The following is an 8,315-nucleotide window of genomic DNA, read 5'->3' on the forward strand; positions in this document are numbered from 1 at the left end:
ACGCAAAGTCTGCACTCTTGATCCCCTGGAGAACAGCCTCCCAGGATAACCTTGCACCTAGGCATCATAAAATCAGTCAGTCAAGCTCTGAGCATGATGTGTGCCGATGGTGAGTGCACAGCTCTCGCCCATGTGCGCGCGCGTGCGTGCACACACACACAGGCAAGCAACGAGACTTTTTTTTTTAAATGGCTATTTTTTAAAATCCTGTTCGAGAATAAAATGAAATATTTACTGCTGTTTTCCTTCCGGCCCGTTCTACTGCCCTGCAGCATCTTTAAAAAGGCAACTTGGAAACAGGCTTCTCTAATATATTTATTTTTTTTCCCCTCATAACTGAGAGCACTGGAGAGCCACGGTCGATGGCATCGCTGGAGGACGCGTGGGCTGACAGACAGTAAGTTCGCTACGGCAAAAATCGCAGCCCTTTCCAGCGGAGGCAAAACAAATCACAGGCTGTTGGCGGCATTGCAGGTCAAGCATGAAGCAGTGCCAGCTCCCCCAGTCTGAGGAGGAGAGCGAGGGAGACAGTAAGGAGGGCAGGCTGGCCAGCTGGACACTGGCAGGGCAATCTCTTTACCCCGCTGGTCTGGCCAAGTCTGCCCTCCTATTGCTTTTGTCCATTCTCAGCAGTTTTTCTCTCTCTCTCCTCCCCGCTCACCCCACTTTTGCACTTACGCACTTATCCCTTTCCAAAGTTAGGCTAGAAAAAAAAATTGTTAGCTCTGTCCCCTGCTCCAAAGGTCTCCATGTACCCTTGTCTCACTTCCACCTTTGGCCGCTCTGAGCAAGAAGGCCCTTTTCCATGGGGACCAACACCCCCCGCATTTTAAGGAGCTACATGGACATCGGCTCAGGACAGACTTCGGCGCTGAGCGTCCAACACCTAGCCAAGGCCCAAATCCTGTCCTCATTTACACTCGTGCCGCTCCGCTGAACTCAGCGAGATGGAGCAAGTGTAACTGAAGGCAGGGTGCAGTCCCAAATAAATCCGTTTTCGGGGAAGGGCTGCGGTTTGGCTTTTTAAATTCCCAGCGCATTTCTCCCAGGGCTGTGAGAGACGATGCATTAGATGCTGCGTTGTGTCACTGACTGAATTTCATTAAGACAGGCCCTGAGGGCAGTAGGCAGCTGCGATGCTGAAGAGAGCAGTTGAGGACCCAACCTTTTCTAGGGAGCTGGGAGAACTTGGAGCCATGCAGAGATTTTGGGTCAACTCTCCAGCTCCCCCTCCCCAAGCATCTCAGGCCAGATTCAGTTGTGAGACACCAGTCAGTGATGCTGCAGAAGGGAGAAGTCAAAGGGGAAAAGCTAGTCATTCTTGTTTGGAAGAGAGGGTTAATTGGATTTCAGGGATTTCTTTTTTTTTTTTTTACTATCTCTGAAGCCAAATCTGGTACTCCAGATTGTGACGCACAGATGATGGTGAGTTGGTTCTTGTCTAAGTGCATAGAAACTATCTATCTTTGCAACACATGTGGGCTGCTCCCATGTGGGTTGAGTTGCAAAAAGGGCCTCCATTGTCCCCTGCTCTAGCTAGGGCTGGAGTTCCCTGGTTCAGTGACTGCCAAAACAGAAGCAGGATTGCTGTTTATCCAGCCTGAACCCTCGCTGTCATGCTGTTATCATGGGATGCCTGCAGTGCAGGTGCCCAGCAGGAGGTGAACTCACAGGACTTAGACTGATGCGTGTCAGTGGAGAGGATGGTGATCCCGGGGCAGATGCCCCAGAGGTGACACTGAAAGTGTTTACCTGGCTTTGGAAGCACTAAAGGGTCTGCTGAGATTTTGGATCTCGTTCAGGGCACGTTCTCAGGCAGAGCTGTCTGGAGGGGGGCCAGAAGCCTCAGAAGTGGGACAAAGCCTTCCCGTGGCACCGAAGGCATCATGGCGGAGCTGTTGGATGACTCCTGTGAAACGACATGCTGGGTCTTAGCCCCTTTCATTGTGGATGGGCATCCGTGTCCCAAAGGCCACCGTCTCCTAGAGTGCCCTTAGCCGGTAACGTCAGCCAAAAACCATGGCCAAGGGCCAAACGACTCATGGTGCTGGTGCTGCCAGGAAGCAGAAGCATGGCATGATGCCTCTGGGCTGAGGGCATTCCTTCCAAATCCAACCTATTCTGAGCAATTCACCCGGTCATTTATATTTATTTATATGTATCCTATTACTGCTCTTTTTCTCTCCTCAAAGATATCAGTAGATAGATAGATAGATATCCTTGATGAAAGACAAGGGCATAGGAAGGAACAGCGTAGGGCTCTCAGTTCCCAGAAAGCTTTTGCTTGAAACCATTGCTGTTGGCCCAGAGGAACTGTGCTGCTTGGGCCTGGGGTGAGGTGGGAAAGAGCACCATTGTGTCACCCTCTTGCTGGGAAACTGGACAGGGTTGTATGCCTGAGAATCACAATTTAGGTAGGAAATCTCTAGGCTCTGTTTCATCCCTTCCCCTCCCTCCATCTTCTGCCCCTTCGCTTCCCCACTGCAACGTCTCTTGCTCCCCACCTCACCCCATGTTGTCTCACGCCTGAACCGCACATTTCCTTGCCAGTCCTCTCTGTCACACAAGGTGCTTGAGGGACTAGGAGGCCCAGACACTGGCAGAGAAGCCCTTGGGGTCACTCCTGCTCTTTCCAGCTGTGAATATGGCCCCAGGGGCTTCTCATCACATTCATTTATTCTGCACACAATGAGGGAAGCAGCTAACCGCTCACAACAAGGGAAAGAGAGGGAGGAAAAATAGGGGTGGAGGTGAGAACTTAAATCTTCTGCCTTTTTCTATAGGGCTGGAGGTTTTGCAGCACTTGGGGTGGAAGTCCCCTGACCCTTATGCTGCTCCCCTCCAGTTTAGAGCAGAAGGGGGCAACTTGCCAGGCTGTAACGTGCCTGCTCCGTGGCTGCGGAGCTGTGGCATCCAGTGCTGTCAAGCTGGCTGCTTCCCAGAGGCACTAAATTCCCACTAGAAACATCAGCATTTTGCTGGAGCCAGAGCCAGGCTCACCTTAGCGCTTCCAATCTGCTTGGGTAGGAAGTGGGAGGGCAGCCTCCGGGGAGAGCTGTCTTGAATGGCCCTGGGACTGTTCTCATTAGGGAAGGCATTCATCAGACGCTGGTCTGGTAGGAAGGCAGAAGGCAGGAATACACTAACCCACAGGAGTAAGAGCTTGAAGAGGTCCTGCAAGGCTGGATTGGGAGAGGCAATCGTGAGCGTAGGGAGTACTAGAGCTGGGCTCGCTGGGACAAGCAAGTCATGGGCCAAGGGGGATCCACCAAGGCAGTACTGTGCCAAGACATGATGTCACGCTGCTGTGCTGGGAGCAGGAGGGAAGAAATTGGACGTGCCACCCAACTTCTGATCACCCAACCCGCTTCTGGATGCTTGCACCACACAAAGATACACGGAGCAGCTCCACAGCTGGTTGTACCATGTTGCGGCTATCTGTACCAATGGATGGGGTTAATGATGCTAGTGGGGTGACTGGCAAGGGACTGAGAGTAGCACGGAGAGGGTTCTGCTCTCTGGGGGTCATAGACTGTCATCCAGTCGGTGGGTAGTAAGGGGTCCATATTTGCTGGTGGCCTAGGTCAACTGAATCCTCACAGCCAGCCTGGGCAGAGAAGACAGGCCACAGGTGGAAGGGCAGGGCATGCTTGGGATCCTCTGCTCTTTCCAACTGAGCGAGCCCCTCCTATTGAACATGGCCCTGAAGAGCCTGCTCCCAGCTGCCCAGGTTGTGCAGACACCTCGACCAATGGAGGTGCGGTGAGAAGCATTTTGGGAAGGCGGATTCACCTTGCTAGTAGTGCTCCTACTTGCATGCGCTTGGGGGAAGCACGTGCTGCATGGAAAGGCTTTTTTCAGGGTGCTACAGGCTATAAGGGGTGCATTCAACTTGACCCAATGCAGACAGACCCGCAAAGGCTTTCTCTGCTACTACCTTGTGCGTGCGTGAGCGCTCGGAGACAGAGATGTATTCATTAAAAATGCTATACGCAGCCAGCAAGAGGAAAATGAAAACAACCATCCAGAAACTCCTTGAAGAATGATATTTATGTCCTAAGTTGTAAAACTAGCCACGCTCCCCAAAGCAACGGCAGTAACAGAATCTAGCTGTTGGAACCCAGAGACGCATTGTTCTGATTTAATAATTAATGTAGAGTTAATTGAGGCTTTTACTGAACTGAAACAGGATAAAAGAAACCTGCCAGTCTGGATGCTTCCCTGAGAACAAGTTCATTCTGTTCCTCTGTGACCCCCCTCCACCCACAGCCCCACTGCCGGGCTCCTCTACCCCCTGCCTTCCCTTCTCCAAAGGGTGCGGAGCGTGACCGCTTCTGCTGCTCCACACACAAAACAGGCAGGGCAGGCAGGGCAGTGGCAGAGGCGTCTGGCGGGAGGAGGGGGAAAGAGGGGAGAGATGCAAGTCTGGCAGTGAATGAAGCTTTCCTCCTTCCCTCTCCCGGGTCATTGTTTGATATGGATTTTCCATATTTGCACTGACTTGGGAATCATTGAGCCATGCAACCGCCACAAAGGAGGCTTCCCAGAGAGAGTGAGCGACAGACAGACAGACGGAGGGAGGGAGCCAGGAGAGAAGCCGGCTCCGCGCTGGGTTTAAGAAAGTAAATAACGACACGGGTTTAAAAGCTGAAATGCAAAGCGTTGGCAGCCAGACGCACCCGGAATTAATTCAAATCAGAATGGCTTTTAACCCCTTCCAGGAGACGTGTTGGCTGGCGCCTTGGGAAATGGCAAAGTTTGCTTGGGAGGTTGGGACCTCCGCAGCTATTAGCTGAGTCCTCCCCTCTCAAGGCTGGGAGATGGCTCCAGCTCCAACAGAGGGCATCTCAGATATGGCATGGATGCTGCTGTGGTCCAGAGGTCACTGAAGGCAATGGCAGCCGTCCCAGTGACTTCCAGGGACCTGGGCTGAGGTCTTGCACAAGTATCACTGAGGAGCATTAGTTAATGCTCTATTTGGGAGGACAGGACAGCTCAGATCAACTCAGCCCCAGGTCCCCCGATCCGGGATGGCCCAAGGCTCAGCCCAGCCTCCCACTGTCTCACTGAGTCAGAGGGAGCAGGCAGGATGGTCCAGTTTATTTTGGGAGGATCGGCAAGACTTGCTAATGCAGCACACGGGTGGGGAGAGAGTCTCTCTTCTTACTCCCTTCCTCTCTTTCTGATGCTCAGGGCACCAACTCCCCAGGGCGCCCCTGCTGCTCTCATCCCCTCCATCATGTCTGACTTGAAACGAGCAGTGTGGTCCCAGGGCTGTGGTGTGCCCACAGCACCAACTGAAGCCAATGGATGTTGGTGATGCCCAGCACAAAGGCCAGGCCCTTTGTGCACTGCTGAAGTCCCAAGCCCCTGAGGTGTGCATCTCCCTAGGAATGGCTCTAGAGGTGTAGTGGCTCTGAGATGCATCTGAGCCTCGTTAAAAGTACGTCCTGGAACAGCAGGGAGCAGGAGGCATGGGTATTGCCAGGCGGGGCGGCTCTGAACTTGGACCCAAGAGTGAGTTGATCTGTGCTCAGTAGGAGACTTGGTGAGCAGGCAGGGAGGGGTTAATAGCTAGATGAGGATTAGGGACTAAATCGGTTTAAAAAAAAAATTGAATAAATAAAGAAGAGAAGACATGCATGCACACGTGTGTGCGCGCGTGCGCGCACACACACACACACACACACACACACACACACACACACACACACACACACATTTGAGGGTATTCTCCCCCTCCCCATTGCTCAAGTGGATGATTAGGGAGGTCACTTAGCCATCAGTGCCTGGGAGAATTACCCCAGCGGCGCTGACCCTGGGTTCAGCTCTCCCTCCTCCTCCCCTTGCCGCCGCTGCTTTCAGTTTCCTAATTAAGGTCTTTTGTGCATCGCCTCCCTTTGGACTTCCAGCCGCCAGTCATTCTCCGCTAACATGTCGCGGAGGGGGAGGGGGAAGCCCATGCATTCATTTTGCCATGAGACGCCAGTTCAGGCCCCGCTGCTTTGGCTATAAGCGGGATTATATCGGAGAGGGGGGAGCGCCTTTGCCCATCTTCCCTTTCATAATTGCTCTTTAGCTACTGCCTCCCAAATGGACCTCTCTCATTTAAGTTACTCTTTGTTCTTCTAGGCTCATCCAGCAAAGCGATGGGGCAGGCTCCTGCCTGGAGGGCCAGACACAGACAGGGCTAAGCTCTGATCTCCCTGCTCTTGGGTTTGGGAGCGCTAGTGAAGGCTAGATAGGCAGTGGCCTTCCTCTCCCCAACAAGTTGGGGTTCAGTGCCAGCCTCTGGGAGCAGGAATCCTACCACACAATGCTGGGTCTGTTTTCAGGACCGTTGCAGGGGCACAAGGGCCTATGCGATGCCTCTGGGTGGAGGGAGGCTTCGGACCCCCTCCCCAGATACACCTACTGGACTTGAAAGTCCCTGAGAGGGAAACTGTTAATGTCTATGGGGTCCCCAGTGCAGGGGTCTTGGGGACACTGAGAAGACCTCTGCAGCCCCCATCCTGGAGACCATTCATTGGCACCTTGGTGTCTGACTTGGAGTGCAAAGCTGTTCTCCCCTCCCCTCTCCTGACTGCACTTTTTAAAAAACATAAGCACATCCCTTATTGCCTAATCCCTGCAAAGCCAGCCCACCTTGGGGTATGTGCAGTGATCTTGAACCACGCACTCGGGTAAGTAAGGGTACACACACCCTGCAGGCAGCATAATGCTTTACTCTCCTGGTCAACCTCACATTTAACTCTTTAATTTTCTACAGTTGTGAGCAATGTTGGAGGGTCTCATGGGCCACAACTTGCCTGTGGAGCAGTGAGCCAGGGGCAACTGGCTTAGATGATCTGTGGGCTGTATCCATCGGAGGGAAACAAGCTCTTTGTCCATCTGTCTGTCTGTCTCTTCCTCTTACACCCCTCCCCACTAATATCACGACGTCCTTCCTTCCTGCCAATGAGGGCTGAACATGAATCCAGTTGAAACCTTTCTGGGACCTGTTTCTCAGCCTTCCTAACCCTACAGGTGGGCTGTAGAGTGGTTGCCACCGGACCACCCCACTGGGCTCTGTTGAGTCTGGTGTTGTATTTTTGTCTAGCGCACAGAAACGGCTGTGTCGGGTTTCAAGTTCCCCATTTTTTAGCTGCTAAATACATTAGACCAGCACCGCCCTCCCCTTAAAACAAGTGAGGTTTGCAGGAATTTATGGCGTGTTGTGTCTTTATTGCCAGTACCAGCTGGAAGCGGGGTCTGAGGGGATCCCTTGGCACACTTATCCTTATCTCCCTGCAAACTTTCCTGGCACCATGGGAGGTTTCTCACACCAGGACAGGAAACAGGCATGCAGCAAGACCGTTGCTATTTCCCTTCCTCCCACCCCTGCTTGAGGGAACCCAGTCAGCAACGCGTTTGGGTAAAAACAGGCCGCAGACCGCACATTGCAGAGGGCAGACGAGGAGATGCATGGCGATGGGATGAAAAAGAAGATGGAACAAAGTGGAAAATAATCATGTGCTTGATGGAGATCATATGACCACGATGAGCATGTGCTTATGGTTGGATTATTGGTTTTTGGAACATGTTTTCCATTTTTAAAAGAAAAAAAGGAGGAAAGGAAGAGTGGGAGGGATAAAGATGTTGCAGTCCAGGTTCCCAGGGGCTTCTGAAATGCAGCCTGTGGTTGATACTGCTGGCAAAAATCACATACTTGGAATACTATTGGTATTATTTATCGTTCAAATTACACCAACGCCAACACCCAGCTTGCCACCCACCAGACAACTTTGAGGCGAAAAGACTGTTTCAACTTTTCTCTGGGCCTAACCTAGACAAAAGGAACTGTTCCAAACAGGAGATTTTACCACACCTTTGGCTCTCCTGTGAAATACGAATTTTCATTTCTACCTAGGAGAACTTCTACAATCTTTGCTCTCTCCTATGCCTGATAAAGGGTGAGTGTGCCCGAAAGCTTGCAGATAAATACAATAATTTGTTTGCAAATATCTGGTTGGTCTAATAAAAGATATCACCTCTTCCACAACTTTTGATTCCAACACCGAGGACCCTTTATTGTGGATCAGGACCCCACTGTAATATCTCAGACTCCTGCTGTTCTGAGGCACTTAGTTGGCTGGTTCATTTTGGTTTTGTTTCTTTATAAAATTCTAGTTTGGGTAGGGGTTTAGTTAGCTGGGCATGTGAGGTGGGGTTTCTGAAAGGACTCAGCTCTGGCCAAACCTGGTGCTCAGCACAGTCAACAAGGAGGTGCAACTCCTTTTGCACTATGCTGACTTCAGACGGAGCAGAGTTAGGCC

The 8,315-nt window shown here is 51.9% G+C and overlaps 1 long non-coding RNA gene across 2 annotated transcripts in view; it reads left to right on the forward strand.

Moving 5' to 3' along the window:
* Window positions 1-332: 332 nt before the first annotated feature.
* LOC109293715 overlaps window positions 333-8,315 on the forward strand; it is a 57,572-nt gene continuing 49,589 nt past the window's right edge. For both annotated transcript variants that reach the window (XR_002096373.1, XR_002096372.1), the window contains exon 1: window positions 333-397. This is a non-coding gene — a long non-coding RNA (uncharacterized LOC109293715). The remainder of the gene's footprint in view (window positions 398-8,315) is intronic.

This window comes from Gavialis gangeticus, unplaced genomic scaffold, assembly GCF_001723915.1.
Source record: "Gavialis gangeticus isolate Ggan-Ray unplaced genomic scaffold, GavGan_comp1, whole genome shotgun sequence".
Lineage (NCBI taxonomy): Eukaryota > Metazoa > Chordata > Crocodylia > Gavialidae > Gavialis > Gavialis gangeticus.